We start from the raw sequence: 22,982 nt of genomic DNA, 5'->3' as shown, positions 1-22,982 counted from the left end.
ATCCTATGTGTTTGGAATTTGGAGCCACGTCCGTATTCTGAGAAGGGATGGATTCAATGGTGGAATGATATCATTTTTAGAATTGCTCATTTTCTGTGCATCTATGGGTGCTAGTTGGTAGTTTTTAGAAAGCGGTCATATGAAGCCAACACTTTTGCACTCCAAAAAGCCTCTGAGGCTCTCACCCTTAATCCATTTGATGTGGATTTGCAAATTCAGCTAGCAAAACTTCACCATGACAAACAAGTTGTTGATAACTATGCCGCTCAAGGAGCCCAAATCAAAGCCCCTCTCCACTAGTTGGTGGTTGGCGATAAAGCTTCAAAGGAGTTCTTTCAGGCTCTTCATGCCTATGATATCAATGTTGGATTAAAAAGATCAAGCAAGGAACTGTTGTTCTTTCCAGTCTCCCTAACATCCTACAAGCATTTGTTCATCATTATGAGAACATTTTTGCTTCACAGGGAAATTTGCTTGCTTAGAAGGAAGCTCTCAGAAAGTGCATCTCTGTTACTCCAAACTGCCTAGCAGTTGAGCAACGTGCTTTCTGTGAGCAACTTCTTTCCATCCAAGACCTTAAAGAGGTGGTCAACTCCATGGTTGAATACGAATCCCCTAGGTGTGATGGGTTTCCCTGTGAATTTTACAAACACCTATGGGAGCATATTGGTCTTGATTTGCACAAAGTTTATCTTGAAGCCTATCATTCTAAAAGCTTAGGGGCCATTATAAATAAAAAAAATATCAAATTCATACCTAAAGTCGATGATCCAGAGGACATCTACAATTGGAGGCTCATTACCCTTTTGAATGTGTCTTATAAGATTATTGCCAAGGAACTTTCTCTCAAAATCTAACACATGCTACCTTTAATTGTGCACCCTGAGAAAACTGGCTTTATTAAGTCCAAAATATATTCTTGACAACATTATTGGTCTCTAGGAAGGCATGGAGTGGGCTCGCAAGTCGAACTAGAAGCCCATCTTTCTAAAGATTGATTTTGCTAAATCCTATGACTGCATTAAATGGCCCTCTATTTTGGCTATGCTCTAGGCTTTGGGTTTTGGTCACAATTTTTTATAGTCCATGGAGATGCTCTTTGGTGATGCTAATGCTTGCATTACCATCAATAATTTGCAATCAATAGCTTTTGGCCTTTTTTGTTCAATCAGGCAAGGTTTCCCTTTGGCTCTAGTGCTTTATGTCCTTGCTGCTGAAAGTTTTGGCTATTTGCTAGCTCATTTTGTGTCTTATAGACTAGTTTATGGCATTTCCTTGCCTGAATCATCTTCCCAATTAGTCAATGGTCACTTTGCAGATGATTTCTTTCTCACTCTTTTAGAGGAAAAAGAAAACATCAACAATGCTTTAAGTTGCCTAGACACCTCTTGTCAAGTATTTGGATCTTCCATTCAATGTCATAAAATGCTCTGCTTCCACTAGTCATTCTTGCTAGCTCCACCTTGGCTTAGCCAGTTTGAATGGAAATGGATTACGCATGGGGATATTTTTTGCTTTCTTGACATTCCTTTTGCTTTCCAAGCCTTTCCTATTGAACTTTGGAATGCTATGCTTGCCAAGAATACCAAGAAGCTTGATGATTGAATTATGAAACTACTCTCCCTTGCTGGAAAATTCTAGATTTTTTCGAAGGTTCTTGTGACTACTTGTGTTTATTATTCTTCTTGTTGGGCTCCCTCCAAAGCTTCTTATCAAAAATTGGAAAGATTTCTTAGGGATTTTCTTTGGGCTTTTGGTTTTGATCATCATGGGTTTCACAGAGTTGCCTAGGATTTTTGTTGTCTCCCAAAAGAATTTGGTGGTCTTGGCCTGCTTTCCACACAGAAACAAGGCCTTGCACTTTGTGCTAAGCAGATTATTCATGCTATCACTAGAGATGAAGCTTGGAAGATTTTGGTTTGACATTTCATATCGTTCAACTTTCTTGTCAATAGGCCTACTCGAAAAGGGATTGGTTTCCACACCCTTCTCATCATGTGTGAGCCAATGACCATACAAGACTCGTTTGTCATCAAGAGCATATGGAAAGCCTGAAAAGCTATTAAGCCTTGGCTTCGATGGACTAGTGATGAGTTCTACAATGGCCTCTTCTTGAATCAGTATAACATTTGGTGGTCTCCCCTATTTGCCATTCAGGGTACTCCACTTTCCAAGACTCAAGGTGCTAGTGCACTACATTTTTTCAAATGTGGTATCAGAACTCCTAGAGACCTCTTCTCAAGAGTTTCCATGAGTTTCAGGTCATGGGAAGATATGCAAGTCCAATATTGACTTATTCGTTCAGATCAACAGACTTTTGACCTATTGCTCTCTTCAATTCTAGTCCACTTAATTCATAAAGTGGGTATTCAGTCTGTTCAACCTTGGTGACATGATTAGAAGTGGTATCTTGCCACTCCATTTTCTAATTATAAGCCAAGCCTAGGATATGGATGGCTTTTACCCCATCTTATGATGGTGGACACACTCAACTAGAGATGGCATTTGCAATCTTCTCTTTCTTAGTGGAGAAAATACTTTGATACCATTTGGAGTGCTATAACAGAACCCAAGATTGCCCATTTTGCTTGGTGCCTAGCCTTCCAAGGTTTTCCCTTTTGGGGCCTCAACTCAAGCATATTGGGGTTCCAGATCCTAGATGCCTTTTTTGTGGATAACCAAAGTCTTTCTTACATATCTTCTAATTTTGTAGGTGTGCCCAAAATTATTGACACTGGATTCATGATTTTTTCAAGCCATTCAGACTTGAACCTTTTTCTTGGCACATGATTCTGTTGGGTGCTTCTCCCAAAATCCCTCATAAATTCACCTAGATTTGGCATACTTTCAGGATGGAAATTTTGTTTACTCTGTGGAAAGATAGGAATACTGTTCTTTTCACACATTATTTTTTTGGATATCAATATTGCCATGTACACTAAGGTGTGCGCTTGTAATAATGTAATTATGCAAATTCAGGTGCAAGCTAACAAAGTTGCCCTTGAGGTAGCTCACTTGCAAGAGCTGCTGAACCACTAGGGCAATGCCCCCTACACTATTGCTAGAGTTCCTCCTAATGCTTCGACAGAAACCTCGATGCCTCATGGCCGTTGTCTGCGGCACCATTCCTTAGGTCGTCACTCACACACCCCACACTCCCAGGCTTCTAGCCATTGCTCTCCTAGTGGTGGCGATGGTGGATGGAGGTGCTACTCAACTTCCCTACCTTGTGGTGGCTTTGGTTGGTCCTCGACTCCTCCTCCTGGTGCTTGTCGAGCACTTTTTGGGAAATGGGCTCACCTGAATCTGGTGATTTCTCGTCCATGGCCAGGGATCAAAGATGTGGAGGCTGCTACTGAAGATGGCTGGACTGTTCCCAGCTTGCCCTCCAATCTCAAAGATGATTGGGGCTTCCATGATAGAGATGAACCACCACCCTCGGCTGGCACTGCTTTGGCCACTTGAGGTTGCTATATATATTAATGAATAGTTTTTTATTCCACCTATGGCCATGTGTGTTTATTCTAGCTGTGGCCATGTGAACTTATTCATAGGTTGATCTTGTATCCCCCTGGCCCTTTGTTGTGAATTGTATTCTTAGTATATTTTTATTAATAAAAATGGACTATTCATCAAAAAATATTTGTAAATTAATATTTATCACAGAAATCTTGCTTAAATAAAAGCAATGTCCAAAAATAGGACTCTATAAGGCCAAACCAAATCAACAAAGAAAAATAATTTTTATAACATTAAACATTATAAAGAAATAATAAAACTTTACAAATATTGAAATGCTCATCTCTAATTGGTAGAAAGTAATTGAATAATAGGAAAAAGTGAATGCACTTATATATCTTATGATGGACAAATTAGCATTCTATTTACAAATTTTATGGTAAAAAAATTGTTGGTGAGACAATTCTCTCATGTTGTACAGAATATAAACCATGGTGCCAGTCTGCAAGAGGCAAGATGGTTTATTTTCCAATGATCAACCATTCAATATATCAATTCGATTCCTGCACTTTGAACAGAATATAAATTTCTGTTGGCGGGATAAAATTATAGATGGATCCATAGATTTAATAATTAACTATTCTATATATTATTATGGAAAATAAAATCCACTTACTTCGAATTGTAAGCTTGGAAGTTCGTCTGCTTGTTCATCGATGTAAGCAACTGAGATATCAACTATTCAACGTTGCATAAAGTCAGGCAAGGTATTCATGTGTGTTAAAAAGAAAGAAAGTCAATCAATTTAGTCGCCTATTGCTACGAAATATTAGTTTGGCAGCAAATCATGTAAACTTCTATGCAGCTAATAAGCTAATTTAGGTTCAAGTTAAATTCACTAATGTCATATGAATTGCACTGATAAACATTATCAAACTTATTTTTAACTTGAGTTGATCAATATCATCATTTTAAAAGATAGAAAAATAACTATTCTTGCATTTGGCTCAGTTAAGTATATAATCTTCTTCAATTCAAAGCAAACCTAAATTGCTGCAGGGGCTACCTTCTTTTTTCTGCGATTTTCTTGCATTCTGATGATGGGTTACAGAGTGTGATATGAAATATTGTTGTTAAAAACTGACACACAATTAAATTCAGAGACTGTAAAACATATCATAATGATATCTATTTTCCTACAACAAACATTATGTACACCAGTCATATAGAAGAGAAAAATAACAATAGAAAGAAATTTGTATTGATTTCATAGTCTCTGCGTTTCCATTACAAATCATCATCACTTATAGAAAAAAAAAAAATAGGTAGGTTTGTGGCAGCATCATACTCCTTATCAACAGAGACATAGACAACGAAGACAACCCATTGAAAAAGCATAACCCAGACAGCGTGCTGTAAACTTTTTACTCAATCAAAAAAATTGTTCATATGCACAGATTTAATTCTTACAGTAGTTCCAAGATCTATAAAACAACAAACTAATAGACATATATAAGTATATTATTTAGAATAATCAATTGAATATCTTAAAAAAATTACAAATATATTTTTATTGATTAACATTAATAGAAAATATAAACAATTTCAATACAAAGTCAATTCTTTTGAAGTATGTATGTCCTCATTTCCTTTTCAATACAATAAATACCACCACTCTATATGACAGTCCAACTCCAATTCAATACCACACACTTTCATTATTATGTGTTTCTTCATTAATAAATGAAGAAATAGGAGGAGTTGGAGCAAATTCTGGCCATTGACATTTCTTTGCAAGTGGACATCCCCATAAATTTGGGTTATTTAAATATGAAGAATTAGTGAATGTTGTCATATGTCCTCCTTGTGGTATACTTCCTAAAAGATTGTTGTTGGAAAATTTGAGGGCTCCCAAATAGCTCAAAGAACCAAGATTTGGAATGTGTCCTAAAAAATCATTTTTTGAAAAGTCTAATGGTTCCAACCAGCCTAGTTATACAATAGTATTTGAGATGGTACCATTTAGATTGTTCATAGAAAAGTTGAACACCTTCAGCCCCTTCGACTTTCCCAAACAAGAAGGAATATCCTCATTCAATTAATTGTTTGAAAGGTCAATAGATGCCATGTTGGCAAAGATATATACATAGTTCCCATCTCTACCTTAAGAATCCATTTTCAAGCCATCCTTATATGTGTACTCAGCATTTGATATTGAATTGAAGAATATATAAACTATAATGTCATTTATACTACTTGGAACCAAACTAAATTCTTGGTGTGGCTCCACCATTATTGCTTGTGAATTGAAAATGCCATGTGGTATGAGCCCTTATAGCTGATTTGGGGAAAGGTCCAAAATTTGAAGGTATTCTAGCCATACAATTTCAATAGGAATACTACCTCCAAAATGATTTCTCCCGATTGCTAGCACTCGCAGCTTCAAAAGCTTTCCTATTGACTTTGGTATCTGACTTGTCAATAAGTTCTAGCCAATGTTAGAATGATTGATTCTAAATAGTTTGAAATGGAGGGAGGGAGTGATCCACTCACCTTGTTATTCCTTATTGATAGTGACTACAACTCACTTATCTTACCCAATTGGGATGGTATCCTTCCTATCAATTTGTTATCCCCCAAATTCAAGACTATAAGGTGTGAACAACAAGCTATACATGGAGGGATCATTCCATTCAAATGGTTATTTCTTAGATTTACAATTTCTAGTGCACAACCATCCTAGAACATTTGAGGAATAGTTCCCATAATTGAATTGTCATTGAGCAACAAAGTTTGCATACAAGATGGCCAAGTCAATGGAATCTATCCATAAAAGACATTGTTTGACACATCCAATACCCATAAAGCATTCCAAGCTAAGGTGTTTAATAGAAAGTGACCTTGGAGATGATTTTTGGTGAGATTCATGTAGTGAAGTCTTGTTGTTAGCTAATTTCAACCCTCTAAGTAAGAATTGAGTAGAAATCCACTATGGAATTTGACCATCCATCTAACACAATGTCAATAATAAGCTCTTCAACTGAAACAAGGGAATCTAGGTGGGGCTGGAATTAAATACACAATTAGAAAAACTCATATATGTTAATTCTAAAAGAATGCCTCTAAAATAATCTAATTACCATTAAAAGTGAGACTTTGCATATAAAGTGAAGAGGGTAGCTCTAATGAAGAGTTCCTCAAACTGAGTGCAAGGGATGAAAACTTTGAAAATGTTGGGAAAAGAGTTCCATTTAGCTAGTTGTAGGAAAAATCCAATGATAATAGTGAAGATAGATTGCCTAAGGACTTGAGAATACAAGCACTCAACTGATTCAGTGAAAGATCTAGGTGGTTTAAAGAAGAGAGATTGGAGAGTGAAGAGCGAATGCTTCATATGAGTTGATTCATAGAAAGATGCAACTCTATGAGAGAAGACATGTTTCCAAAAGATAATGGGATGTTACCACTCAAACTATTACCAGATAAATCAAGTTTTGTGAGCAAAGACATGTTTTCCAAGGATAATGGAATATTCCCACCCAAACTATTACTAGATAAATATAGTTCTAAGAGAGAAGAGAGCTTACCTAGGTAGTTAGGAATAGTACCTATTAACCAACTATATAATAGGTATATGATTTCAAGAGAAGTGAGAGTGCACAAGATCTCAAATACACAGCCTCCATTGCAATCCATATTAAGAGTAATCACAACAGTAAGTATGTGATGGGTGGTGTTACTGCAGGCAATGCCATGCTAGAGGCAGCAATCTACTCACTCCTCCCACGATGACACATTGGAGGAGAAATGAGAGGAGTAATTGAGGGCTGCCCTGAATTGAAGGAGGGCTTCATGTTCGTCAACAATGAAGGGAAATGAGAGCACCCCAAAACATCATCTAAGATTAGTATGTACATCCTATATCCAATAGTTCCTTGAAAAACTTCTAATAAGAAAATACAAGTGCATACTACTATGCCATAAGAGCGAAAATAGATAGTTGATTTCCCATAGCTAAACTCTTAAAGGAAAGTGATTGCAATTTATCGATCTAAACAAATTTTAGCAGCATTACGACATAAAGATTAATATTCTGCAATCATGAAACTAGAAGAATGAGATAGAATAGAGAACATAGATATACATGGGGAAAACCTTTCGAGGTAAAAACCCCACCCTTCAAACCATCAAGCTAATGTATTATTTACCAACAAGTTACAATACATTTTCAACCTTCACATGGAGATTTACATCTTGCTCCATTCTAGAGAAAATCTGGCAGCACAACGATGTGCAAATAACTTCTCATCTCTCTCTCTTAATTCTCTACAACAATGCTTTGTACTTATAGAGTTTTCATAAAAGAGGAAAAAAATTCTAAAGCGTCTACATTCATCGCATCTACAAATTATTTTAGAAACTTCCTTATGCACAACCTTTGCATAAAACAAAGCATAAGAGAATAAATCACCAAAAAATAGAAGATTTCTATTTTTCTACTCGAAGTCTTTTCTTGTAGAAGAATCCAACTTCATTTAGCAACTTTGCAAGAAAGCACAAATAAAGAAATAAATTGTTGTAAGGTCGAGTCACCTTATCCCAAAAATCTCCCACTTGACGAAGACCTTACAAGATTCAAATTGATGAAACTATATCATCACAACCATTCATGAAACCACATAAATCATAACACATGCTCTCATGCTCCAACTAGACACCTATCTAAATAACACAAGCATAAGATCCAAGTGATAACAAAGGCTACACAACATTGCCACCACTCCACTACACTCATGAGCTACATAGAAGCATAAAAAACATCAACTTCTTAGCCCAACAAAACTGTGAAGTCATCCTCCGAAAAATAAGATAAAACATTAACCAGGACAACAGCCAAATTGATTTGTCCAATCCAACTAATAAACCCACAGTATTGAAAATAGCATCTATAGTAAATGCTAACCCATCCAATCACTCATAACTCAAAGCTATTCAACACTAGAAAACTCATGTCAGCAACATAACCAACCCATAAACTGCAACCTCAAGCTTTATCGATGAAGACCAAACACACACAAGAACTCCCACTACATTGGTAATGTCGAATTGGAAAAATCAAAAGCATAGTGAGTCTACTAATAACAATACAAAGAACATGCAACCATGTAGTACCAAGGACTATCCACAAAGACATGAAAATCCTATAGCAAAAACAATGCAAGAAACATCTCTCTCATCTAGTGTCTACAACTCTCTTGTGTTCTCCACATCCAACAAAGAAAAGAGATAAATAAACCACTTTGTCATCAAAAAATATAATGAAGTAAAAGGGATAACAAATGACTACAAAAGAGTGACCACCATAGCTCTAATAGATCTCAAAAACAATAATATGTGAACCAAAACATCTAAGAAGATAACCAAGGCCAAAGAAAGAAATTATAAATCATAATCATGTAGCATGTCCTTCTACAAACACTTCTAAATCTCAATTATGCCAAGTATGATCTCCTTCACAACCCCAACAAAAAAGCCACAACAACATCCAAAACTATTCAACCTCAAGAGATCAAACATAACATGATATCATGAATCTACATGGATGTAAGCCTCTCAAAGAAGATCAAACAACTCCATTCCCATTTTAGGAAATCAGCCCACTACCATCTCGTACTGTCATCATAAATAAAAATACACCTCAAGAAGACAATCATGTTATCCATCTCTCATAATGAATCCTCTAGAACCATCTAACTGTAGCTCAAGATCTATGAATATGAAAGAAAAGATAAAGCACCTGAAAGTAACATTGGGCAATACCTCTCAAGTGATAAACTACATAGTAGACCAAGAGAAGGAAATAAGAATGCTCCTTCAAGGTATGTAAGTCACCCTATGACCTATCCAAGAACAATCTCCTCATAGGTCTCTATTGCACTCATGCCCAACAAAGGTGTAGGCTCCTCAGACTTTCTATTGAAATCTCATCAAGAGTATATATCTCAACAACATGTCTCTCATCTCAAGAGAACTCTAACCTCACCTAAGTCTCCAAGTATCCACAAGCACCTATAATCAATCACTCCATGCAAAACTCCATTGCAACATAGCACTGTCATGAAGTATATTTAGCAAATGATCAAAGTACTCAATACCAAGAAACTAAACCAAGATCAATGTCAAAGCTCCAACCATGGATTCAAGAAAATAAACATGACATCATGATCTAAACCATCTACTCCAAAGAGATAAGATGCTTCATGTGATCATATCAGATACTTGTATCATGTCACAACTCTAAACTAGTAATAAAGAGAAAACCATGACATAAAAGCCACCATGATAACATATCAAATAAAAGGATAAAAAACATCTCTACCAAGGACCCCTTGAATCCTAAAGATGTCAACATCTCCAATCACATGAAGATACCATCTCCAACTAGTGAACCAACAAATGTGAAAGACCCTTCTACAACAATAGGATCTAAGGCATCCTCCAACATCTACAACATTGAAGAAGATCATCCATCACCATATGATAGAAAAATATAGCCACTACCAAAGCTCCCACTGAAATGTGATACTGAGCTATCTAAGCATATGACACATCATCCTCCAAATTTGAAAATCATCCAGGCCCACACATCACATTGAGTGAAACCAAGATCTCCACACTAAGAAAATTCACTATGCTATAGGATTCCATAACTGACTATCCAAGTACTCAAATATCATCCATCCTCTCATCCCGAAGCAACCACAAAAATGCACAAGTGACCACAAACAAGGCCAGCTAACAAGTCTTCACCAACACTAAATCAAATCTAGTGGATATAGACAGTCCACATCTAAGTTATCCCACTTCAATTAGATGGGTGGCCTACCCACCTGCCTATATAACTTGTAGATCCAATCATTGCAACATGCAAATGCACTATCACATTAGTGACATGTACAAATGAGATCAAATAGAATAATCATGTCAACAACATGACTCAAACACCAAATCAAGCACAAATTTGATTTGCCAATCATGTCCACATCAAGCACCATAGTCCAGGAATCCAACAAAGCATCACCACAAAAATGTTGAGTGACTAATCATGTACCAACATCTCCATGCAAAGAAAGAAAAATACCTCCTCTCACCATGCATAAAGAATGCATGCATGTAGAACTACAACTATCTCATCTAGTACTACTCTAAAGGAACACGAGTCGAGAAAATAGCTCTTTAGTAGATCCACAAAAAACCACAAGTTTTTTTTATTTCAGCATGCAAAACTTGATAAAACATTGTGTTTAAAACCACCCATGCACACCCACATCTCATCAAAAAGATTCAAAAATTTGAAAAAAATACCAAACAATTGAACCCAAAATAATGGATTTTCATAGATGACCATCATCATAGATTTTTAAGGAAAATCTATAAACCCCTTAGATCCAATGAACAAGAATCCAATCCATGCATGTATAAGCATCTAACAGGAAAACATAGTATAGGAACTCTAGGCCCACTTGTAGATCAATTCCACAACCACTACTAGTACATACATTTGAGAGATAGGCTATCTAGAAGATTCTAGATCATCCAATGATCAACTCCATTACCTCTATGCATTTTAGGTAACAAAAGAGGCACCTTCAAATACCCATGCATCAAGAATTATTTTGTTGTCAACCAAGAGCTCCAGATCAATGTCATTTCAACATGACCAACTCTATTTTTTTTGTCTTCATCATCCTTCAAGAAATGTCTGCAATCTCTTAAAAAACTAAATCAACTACAAGACTTCCACTCATTAAAGGATTAATTTTTAGTCAATTTATTCAAAAAAAACTTCTTTAAGCTCTGTAAGCTAAGAAATCTTAATAGAAGAAATACCCAGAACCAAAAACTTTGTGAATCCTCACATGCAATTCACAAAACTAAGCTCTGATACCAATTGAAGGGAAATGAGAGCGCCCCAGAAAGTCATCTAAGATCAGCATGCACATCCTATATCCAATAGTTCCTTGAACAACTTCTAATAAGAAAATACAAGTGCATACTACTATGTCATAAGAGCAGAAATAAACATAATTGATTTTCCACAATTAAACTCTTAAAGGAAAGTGATTGCAATTTATTGATTTAAATAAATTTCATCAGCATTATGAAATACAGATTATTATTCTACAGTAGTGAAACTAGAAGAATGGGATAGAATAGAGAACACAAGTATACGTGGGGAAAACCTTTCTAAGAAAAAACTCCACCCTCCAAACCATCAAGATAATGTATTATTCAAAAATGAGTTACAATACATTGTCAACCCTCACATGGAGATTTACATCTTGCTCCATTCTAAAGAAAATCCAGCAACATAACCCTATGCAAATAACTTCTCATCTCTATCTTAATTCTCTACAATAATGGTTTGTACTTATAGAGTTTTCATACAAGAGGAAACAATTTCTAAAGTGTCTACATTCATCACATTTACAAATTATTTTAGAAACTTCCTTTATGCACAACCCTTGCATAAAACAAAGCATAAGAGAATAAACCACCAAAAAATGAAAGCTTTATGTTTTTCTACTCCAAGTCTTTTCTTGTGGAAGAATCCAACTTCATTTAGCAACTTTTCAAGAAAGCACAAATAAAACAATAAATTATGGTAAGGCTAAGTCACCTTATCCCAATAGACAATGCATCTACTGAAGAAAGAGAAGAAATAGGGGAATAGTAACAAGAGCAAACAAAATTGAGTGGGCCATGAGGATTACCTAGGGTGAATTGGCTGAAGAGAGGGGAAGAGATTAACAAGGAGGCGGTCAACAATAAGAGGTGACCAACAACTTCAAAGCACTAATACAGAATTGAACACAAATTTAAAACATAGGGTCCCGATAAAAGATTATACATTTTAAATATAATTGAGTAGACACTTCTTGATTGAAGTGGTTCAGACATGGTTGATTGATTACTTATGGAAAAATGTGTCATGGGCAGCTTTGAAATGGAATTATTTTCCTTCGCCATAGATCACGGAGTGGAGAAATTGCTCAACAACTATTGTCTAGGTAATAATCCACATGTTATGCTTCCTATCTAGGTTGTATAATCTAAGATTTCCATCAACATCCATGGTCAATCTTATTTTGGGGCCTTTTCCATAATCTAAGGCATTGAAACTAAATTGATCGCTAGCTCTAAACCCACCTAGTTCATCAAGAGTTGTTGTGTGACTAATGTTGTAAGTGGTTCTCCCATTATCAAATGAAGTAAACCAAGGCTTAGGCCAATACTTACTAGACTGATTAGAACACTAGTAAATGAGGGTGAGATAGTTCTCATCGTTGAGGTAGAAATCATGGCACACAAATTTTTAGGTGAGATTATCCATTCTAGAGATGAGTTGTGCATTATTGGAGAATCGTTGGCCTAGAAGAAGCGTATTAGTAGGACAATCAAAGCTCTTCCAAACTATTTTTCCAAAAGAAGTGAGTAAATATCCATAAATATCTCAGAATGATATAGAAACATATTTACAAACCTTTCTGTCTTTGCCAATATTGACCACAATATGTTGCACTAGCTCTTTTGTATTAATGAGCAAATCCAATGTTAGTGCTTGCTGAGGTGGATTCTTGTATACCAATGCAATAAAAAATGTGTCCAACTTTACCAAAACATGTAACTCTATAAATAATTATCAAATTATAGAATAATCTACCATCATGTAATGCACCAATAAGATTGGTTTGGAAGTAAAAAATTATAAGGGTAAAATTGAAAATAGAGATAAAGTCTTCTAACCCTTCTATTGGTATTCTACAAAACTGACCATTATTTGGAATAATGAGACCAAAAATAAATGCAGAAAATATTATGTGTATACCTACTACATCTGTTGCAAATCCAAAAAAGAGTACTTCATTAAATGTGATGCATACATGGTGATTTCCAATAATTTGATAAGATAGCAAACCTATGAAAGGCTTCACAATAAGGAATATGGAAATAATAAAATCAATAGCAATTGGAAAAACCTAGACAACTATCAAGGACCATCATTTAGCTGGACTTGAAAGTGTAACTTTTATAGAAAGAAGAACCCAAGCAACAATTTCATTGAAAAAATCTATTGGCATTTACATATGTCCAACATCTATTTTTAGGTGTTTGCACTCGACAAAAATATGGACTAGAAATGGAAAAATCAGTTCTCAACATTTTTTCTCCCATAAACAAAATAAATGAATCAATTTTCCCATTTTTATGTATGGTTTTACTAAGATAAAAAGAGACTCCAAATTCTACCATAAATGGAAAGAATTACTCTATAGATGTCATGATCATAGTTGCCCTTCGTGTTTGATGAAGGCCTTTGAGATCTAGCTCAAGAACAACCATAAAGGTAAAATAAAGAAGACCAATATCAACAAATATTTCCATGAGAATAATACATTCCTTATGGGAAAATGTCTTTATATAATGAGGCACATATCTGAGAGCATCAACTTCAAGAATAATCCTACCTTTGCATCAAAAATTCAATACATTCATCAAGTCGATGTTATTCTTGAATAGAAAATGACAACATTCTATGTAATGCCCTGCCGGAGATCCTTGGAAACAAGGATGAAAAACAAGCCAGAACAATTTTTTTTTTTAAACAAGTGTAAGTGCACATGATACAACCTACACAAGCCAAAAGATCGCAATGGAAGACTGAAAGACAACCAAGCACTAATGGATCTCCAAATGCCACTACCAACCAGAACATAACCACAAAAGCCACAAGGACCTACCAAGCTAAAAGAACTAAGATGACTCTTGGAAATTGGCTGAGTTTGAAATCCTGAAGCCCTAAAATTTGGCTAAGTCTGAATTTTTGAAGCCCTGATTTTTCCTAGAATCTACACCTTAGCTTGTAGAGGTCTGAAACCCATCTCAAATAAATCGTCGCATATATTAAAATATATCTCAAGTATAAGAAACAACTTATACTTAAAAAATATATTTTAAACCCCAAAGGACTACAACAGAAATCCAAAAATTCAATTTCAAAAGAAACCTCTTGAATTCAAATTTTAAACCCCGAAGGACTACAACAAAAACCCAAAAATTGAATTTCAAAAGAAACCTCTTGAATTCAAAATGCAACAACATAGGCTTGAAGAATGCCCAAAAGGGTATCTAGATCAACTTTCAAAAAGATCAAAACACTACAAAATGTGCCCACTATTGGCACGCGTAAGTTTTAACCAAAGGGCGTGTGACACTTTTTACTAAGGGAGGGTGACACTTCTCCCTTAGTGCATGCGATACTTCTCAAGAAGGCATGGGATACTGAAAAAGTATCGTGCGACATTTCTCATGAAGCCGTGCGACACTCTTCTAGTGTCGTACGATACTTCTCCAGTAATGTGTGTGATACTTTATAGTATCGTACGACATTATTTCTATGGGCCTGCGATACTTTAACAGTGTCACACAATGCTGAACAAAAGTCATCCATAGAAAACAAAAACACTTCAAGAAACTCAAAAAAGGCTAAATACACAGAAAAAGTTCCACACCAGGGAGTATCGGATCCACATTTCGAGGTGAGAGTACTCGAACAATAATAGAGTAACTGAAGGATAGAACACTAGAATCTAACCATCTACCAAACAGAGAAGGGAAAAGTATAGAAAGGAAACATCACATTCAACTAAAAGAAACATCGCAATAACATAGTAAACATTGCAATGAGAAAAATAACCAACTAAGTACGTGGTTCCTCCCAACCATCAATGGCGTCATAGGACCATCGTGGGCCCTAGCCATCCCCCACGCATAACATCCCAAGCCATCGATCAAATCATTGGTGTTGTCGTAATAGGGACGTCACTACTAAAAAGGCTACAATGTAAGTAAATAAAATCTAACGTGCTAGTAGAAGCATAAGATAAAATTGTAATAAGATAACATCATCTACGACATGCTAATCATCATAATGAGGAATGTGTTAAAACTAATATCATCTAAACATGATAACATCATAATGAGAGCATAAATCACAAGAAGCATACTCCGTATACCAAAGTACCAAGTGACACATCTAGCTACAATCGTACTAAGACAATAGATTGTCTCTGTACATCGGTTCCTAGCAGTGGTGAAGGTAGCTATGCCTCCCAACCACGTGGCACCTGTAGGTCCACACCCGTCGTGCTGATGGAGATAGTGATCCAACCACAAACATAGAAAAACACAACAAGCATGGCTAACACTCACGCCAAGCAGTATGATGACTGAAACCAAGACATAGACAATGCATAAACTATAGGTCCTTTTCAGACACCTCAATGGGCTTACTATGTAGGGACTAACATCATGGAGAGTTGCTTGGCATCAAAAAGCCCAAGCTAGGACTTGCGCAGATTCAACATCCCTCAACGGAAAGGCTCTTGCACCCCAAATATTTTATTATCTTAAGATTATTACCACCCAATATTTATTTAATTTTCACTTAATTAAAGCTTCCTTTGCCAACCCTCTGGGCACAATGATCACCAGGCTATGAGGTAGAAGCCCCCTCCATATGCTACCCTACCCTACCCATGCTCATCCAATGATGAGTGCCCGTAGGCATGCAAACTCCCAACCTAACCCCAATGATCAGAACTTTCAAAAGTACCACGAAAGATCAGGCCCCGCAGGCCACCCAACGGATGTACACATGTGTGGTGCACCACCATCACGAAGATCATGCACAAGGATTGGATGAGAATGCAAACAAAAGTCAATCAACCGAAACATAATCGGGATGATGGATGCCCACGCATCCCAATGCAACCCAAGATGCAAAAATGGTCTAACTGGTGTCCAAATGGATCACCCAGGTCCACGAACCACAATGTGCCAAGAAAACTCGAGAAAATAGGGTGGCACACAAAATGAGGTAAAAACTCCAAATTTTATAAAAATTCCAAAATTAAAACCCATTTGGCCTTTGGGTTCAAAAACCCCAAAAATCCAAAAATAAAAGGAATCAGGCACTGTATGCAAAAACGGCTAGCATAACGACCCAAAAACCCAAACTCCCATTTCAAAAATAGGGAAAACGTTCATACTCGACCAACCAGGCAAAACCAACAAACAAAAATGGAGGGGAACACTAGTTCTCATCCTCCTAACATACCGCTACAAGAAACGGAAGCAAAAATGGAGTAAAACCAATAAAATGGGAAGGCCCTACCTGATGGAAAAAGGGGCAGAAACTGAAACCCGCATGATAAAATAATCAATCCGCCAAAACTGCTGAAACTGACGACAAAGCAAGAACTCCTCGAGCTGAATCCAATGAGACCAACCTCACAAAGATTCCACGCTCACAGCTCCTAGAATGAACAAAACAAGAATCCTACAGAAGAGGATTTCCAAATTGCTCTCCAAATTTCAATTTCCAAATTGTGATAAGTGATTTATGAAATCACTTTTCCAATACTTATTCACTTTTTGGGTGAATAGTCGATTCTGGAAAATAGCTAGTTGGAGTAGTTAAACTCCGAATCGACCCAAATAAAAATAGGTTATTATTTGTAATGGAAATTCACCTAAGGCAAAGCTGCCAGAAATTAAATCTAAAAAGATTAAAACCCGAAAACCTCAAAAGCATAGAAAAACACTTAACACTTTCGCGACAAATGCAAACTTCTAAATGCACAGACACACTCACTGGTCTAATCACATAATGCAAATGAGTTTAGATTTACTAATCACCGAAAGGTTTTGATCTAAACAATAACAATAAGGGTACATCGACCATATAGGAATGACATGGGTATATACAAATAGCTAAATCACTAACTCCATGTGCCACTGCCACGGGTATAATTCCTGCACACTAAAACACATGATCAAGTGCAATGGAAAATACTATCATAGCCGAAGTAACATGTATTAAAATATCTATTTAATCCATTTACATCACTCACATTTGCAGAAAGCGTAAAGATACAAGAATAAAGTAAATAACCATAGCATAGAATCCATCTCATAAAATAATCAACAAATAGGTCCAATACATCATATAACCAAATACCATCATAGATCTACTGTCATCTCAAAATGGCATCAACATGCAAATGTGATAAACTAAACAGTATAGAAGTAAAGCATCTATGGTACTAAATCCAAGTTTAACATCTAACCCTCGGGTGATCATAAGGTACAAAATAATAAGAGTATCAAGTATCTCTCGAATCAAAATAGACAAGAAATAGACTGCAAGCATGAGAGGCACTACATTCTAGAAGTATTTGTAAAATTAATAAACAACATATTGTAAAAATTCTAGAAGTTGGTAACATAATCTTGTTGAAAACAATTGATCAAATTGTATATTGTCTTTGATGTTACACAAAATTTTGTACATTCACCTGTCAGTATTTTCTCACTCGGGTGATGAAGACAATTCTCTATGCCTACCAAGAATTCCAGTGTATGTCAAGTTCAGATGGCAATGTTTACCGAGTTAACTCGGGAGACAAAGGAAAGTTTGAAGGAGAGAATTCACAGAAGCCAGTGTCTATTGAGTTCACTTAGGAGACAAAGGTAAGTTGGCATGAAAACCAATGTTAACTGAGTTCACTTGGTTAACAATGGAAAATCTATTTTGGTTAGTGTGTACTGAGCAAGGTCAACTAACAAAGGATTTTCTTGTTTTGGCATATTGAGGTAAATGAATTTGTTTGATAGTTCTAGCCAACTAAGGAGATGAATATAAATTATTTTAAGTTATATTCAAGCTGACTTGATAATGTATAAGATATAAATATAAGGTCAAGTTGTGGAATGAAATGGTGAACAAGTGTGTGTGAAAAAAGAGAGGGATGCTTAGAGGAAGCGAATTGAAAGGATAAGCAGAATATCCTTGTGAAGCTACAAAGATACATTCAATCAAGAAGGATCAAGTATTCAAGCCAAAATTGAGATTTGAAATCAAAAAAGATAAGTTTGCATCAGCAATCAGGTCATATTATTGTTACTCTAATCATTGTAGCAGTGAACTAAATCTCTTAACAAAGTTGGTTTAACAACTATTTGTAAATTCTCTAACAAGGTGGCATTTCTACTTGAAGTGTCTTGAAGACCTCTAACAAGGCCACTCCTAACAAGGTAATTAAATCCTTTAATAGGGTCACACCTAATGGTGTGTTTTGTAACCTTTAATAGGGATGGCTCTTAATAGGACTCACTTTAGAAGAGTGAAAAATAGTAACTAGTTGCAATTGGTGGTTTTTCCTAGATTGAGTTTGCATGTTAAATCTTGGTGTCACTTGTGTTCATGCTATTTACTTTATATGCATGAAACTAAGTTAACTAAGGTTAATCATCTTAAATATCTATATGTTCAATACTTGTCAAGTCATAGATATAATTGTAGTGCTTACCATGTTACAACATATTGATAATGTTAATCGAGTGCCTATGTGTTTGCCAAGTTACAACATAATTCAATTTATCAGAGTTTATGTTTTGATTTGTGTTGACATCTAATAGATCTAGGATTTATTTTTGTGGTAACTGATTCACCCCTCCCCTCTCAATTACTCCTCTTATATTTCCAACAATTGGTATCAGAGTTATTGGTGCTTGCAAAGAAGGTTTCAAGGACCTAAGCTAAAGATCAGTATGTCTTACAAAAGAGAGATTTCAAAGTTGAATAGGGACAAATTTGTAGCATGGTAGGAATTTATGAGGTTGTATTTGGCAACCATTAGTGAGTTAGGTTTGAAATATCTAGTTAATCAATACAAGGCTCCTACTAGAACATTGATAGTTAAAGAGATTACTGAAAAGAAAAATCATAGCATCATGATAATTGATATTGCTTCTTCTCTTAACTATGCTGACTTTGATGAGGTCAAAGGTTGCACTTCTACTCATGAAATATGGACCAAATTGAAAGATATCTATGGAGGTGATGAAAATGTAAGGAGAGCCAAGGTAGAAAGTCTTATAGGCTAGTTTGATCAGATGAAGATGAGAGAGGATAAAAAATTTACAAAATATGTTGAGTGAATCAAAGAAAGTGTAAGTGCAATCAAAACCTCTAGAAGAGACATTGATGATAAAATAATTGTAAGCAAGGTACTTAGAACCCTTCTTCCTATCTATGTAATTAGAATATATGTTATTCAAGAGATGAGATGTGATCCAAATAATAAGATAAATATGGATGTTCTAGAGGGAAGATTGATAGCTTTTGAGTTAATTATGATAACTATGTTCCTAGTTTCAAAGGCATTGAGTCTACATTTGAAGCCAAGCTTTCACTCAAAAAAAAGGGTGGAAAATAAAAATTCAAATAATCTAAAAGTGAAGAAGAGGAAGAAAGTTCAAACAATTATCTTGAAGTTATTAAAGCCCTACTTGCAAGAAAATATCCCAAAGGTAGAGGAAAGTACAAAGGTAAGATTCCTCTAATCTATTTTTCATGTGAAGAAGTTGGTCACATTGCTACAAGGTGTCCAAACAGAGAAGAAAAAGATGAAAAGAAAAGTAGTAAGTTCAAAGGCAAGAAGGAATTGAAAAGCTACATGAACTACAAGGACAAAGGTAAGAAATCATTTTTTATGGCAAAAGATTGTAATAGCAGTGATAATGATGAAATGGTCTATATAGCTATAAAAGATGAATTAGATGATGAGTCAGATAAGATGTCACTTATTTCTCATGTTAGTAAGAATGATACATGGATCATTAATAGTGGTTTTTCTCACCATATGACTGGTGAAAAATCAAAGTTTGAACATATGGAACACTATAATGGTGGAAGTGTTAGATTTGAAAATAATGAACCTCGTTGCATAAAAGGAAAATGTTGTATTGCACTAACCAATGAACTTAGATGTGATAATGCCTACTGGATTGAAGGATTGAAGCATAATATACTAAGTGTGGCATAGTTGAATAACACTAGATTCAAGGTAGAATTCATGAATGGGAAGGCCAAGCTGCTAGATGGAAAATGAAATCTAGTTAGGTTTGGTAATCAAACAGAAGGTAACTTATTTCGCCTAGATCTCAGTAAAAGTTCATGTTTCATTTCTCAAGTAGAAGAAAATTGGTTATGGCATATAAGGTTGTGTCACGTGAACTTTGATAACCTGTTCAAGATAAGCAAAAACAAAAGAGTAAGAGGTATTCATAGTTTAAGGAAACTTGATATGGGTGTTGGAAATAGAGATGGAGTAACTAAGAGGGGAGGCATGAATCAGTTACCAAAAAAATAAATCCATAGATCCTTTAGATGTCTTAAAACAAATACTACTTCAACTCAGTAGATTGTTCTTTAAGCATTCACAATTATTAACATGCATACAAAAGAAATAACATGAACACAAGAGACACCAAATTTAACATGGAAACTCAATATGGGAAAACCAACAAGTAACTAGTTACCAATCTTTACTCTTTTGAAGTGAGCCTTGTTAGGAGCCAACCCTATTAAAGGTTATAAAACACACTATTAGGTGTGACCCTGTTAGAGGATTTATTCACCCTATTAGGAGTGGCTTTTCTAGAGGTCTTTTGAGCAATTCAGCTGAACTGTCACCTTGTTAAAGGATTTAAAAAATGACTATTAAACCAACTCTATTAAGACATTTTGGAATTATTGCAACAATGGTTAGAAAGCAACAATGAAGTGACCTGAATGAGATGCAACTCAACTTTGTTGATATAGATCTCTGTTCTGCTCCAATAGATCCTCATTGATCGAATACAACTTTGTAGCTCCTCAAGGATATCTGATCCTTCCTCAAAATTTTTTTACACAATCAATTTGATTTCATGCTCACTCATTACACACATCCACATGCTTGAAATCACAACTTGACCTTTTATTTATACCTTACAAATATGTCAAGTCAACTACATTGCAAGTACATTAGCCAATAATCATTAAACCAGTTGGCTACAAAAAATGTATAAAACAATTAAGCTTAATTCCCTAAGACAAAAAAATCCTTCATTGGCCAACCCAACTCAGTAAACACTGCTCCAAAAATCAATTTCTTGAGTTAACCATCTCAACTTGGTTAACACTACAAATTCTATGAAATCCTTTGGTTGTTGAGTTAACTCGATAAGAACTGAATTCCCTTTGCTAACCTTGTCAACTCAATAAGAACTGTATTCTACCACATTTTCCTTCAATGATCGAGTAAGCTTGATAGACACTAAAATTCCTTTGCGAACCTTGTTAGCTTGATAACAATTGTCTGCACAAGGTAAAATCTAAGAATGCTCGATAGACACTGTAATCTTCTTGCAAACCAACTGAACTTAGTAAGCTCTGATAGATGACTTGTATGACATTTGTGTAACATCAAAGAGAGCACATAATTGGATAATTGTATGCAATAATCTCCCTCTTTGGCATTGATGGCAACACAACATGTCATAGCATAATGAAATTTGAGAACAAGACTTTTTCTAGAATTTTATACCTCAAACTTTAGTTATCTGCAAAAGAAATCTCCCTCTATCATAGTAATCTCTACCTCTTGCATAAACTCTATTTCTTGCAAATTTTAGAAAGATATGCCAGTAAACTCTCCCTCTTTGACAACACATGCCAAAGACAACACAACTCAAATAAATTTCAATGTACCTTAAGTATTGATTCATATACAATGACTTCATTACTTTACTGCATCAACTAATAAATCTTCAATTCTGTTCCTATTGATGCATCACTAAAACTTCATTTTAGTGAGCTTTAGATAGGGGAATGATCCCTAACTTACCTCTTAGATACAAGAATGCATCCTTAGGTAAAGGCTTAGTGAATATGTCAGCAATTTGTTCCTTTTTATGGACATATTCCAATCTGATCTCCTTATCTTGCACCAATTCTTTGACAAAATGATATTTTATTGCAATGTACTTGGTTTTGGAATGCATCACTAGATTCTTAGATATGTTGATTGCACTTGTATTATCATGAAACATAAAAACAAGTTCTTTGATTTCCACCTTCATGCATTTCAATAACTATTTAAACCAAATAATATTAGAATAGTTTACTACTACAAAAACATACTCTACTTTTGCTATAGATTGGGATGTACAATTTTGATTTTTACTTGTCCAAGAAACCAACCTCTTTCCAAGAAAGAATGCTCACCACTTGTACTTTTCCTATCATCAATGTTTCCTACCCAATCAACATCAGTAAACACTTTCAAATCTAGATTACCTTCAAATTTGTACCATAAACCATAATCTTCAGTTCCTTTCAAATATCTCATGATTATTTTGATTGCCATCATATGATTTTCTGTTGCCTTTGCTGAAAATCCAGCTACAATGCCAACTACAAGGGCAATATCTAGCCTTGTATGAATTACATACTGTAGCTTTCCAATTATAGATCTATACAATGTCTGATCTACCTCTTTAGATTCATCCTCCTTGGTGAGCTTTAATCCAGTTCACATGGGAGTCCAAACTGGTTTACAATCTTCCATACC

The sequence above is a fragment of the Cupressus sempervirens genome, chromosome 8 (assembly GCF_028749045.1).
Source record: "Cupressus sempervirens isolate cs-2001-9-10 chromosome 8, ASM2874904v1, whole genome shotgun sequence".
NCBI classification, from domain to species: domain Eukaryota; kingdom Viridiplantae; phylum Streptophyta; class Pinopsida; order Cupressales; family Cupressaceae; genus Cupressus; species Cupressus sempervirens.
Note: the sequence above shows the minus strand (reverse complement) of the source record.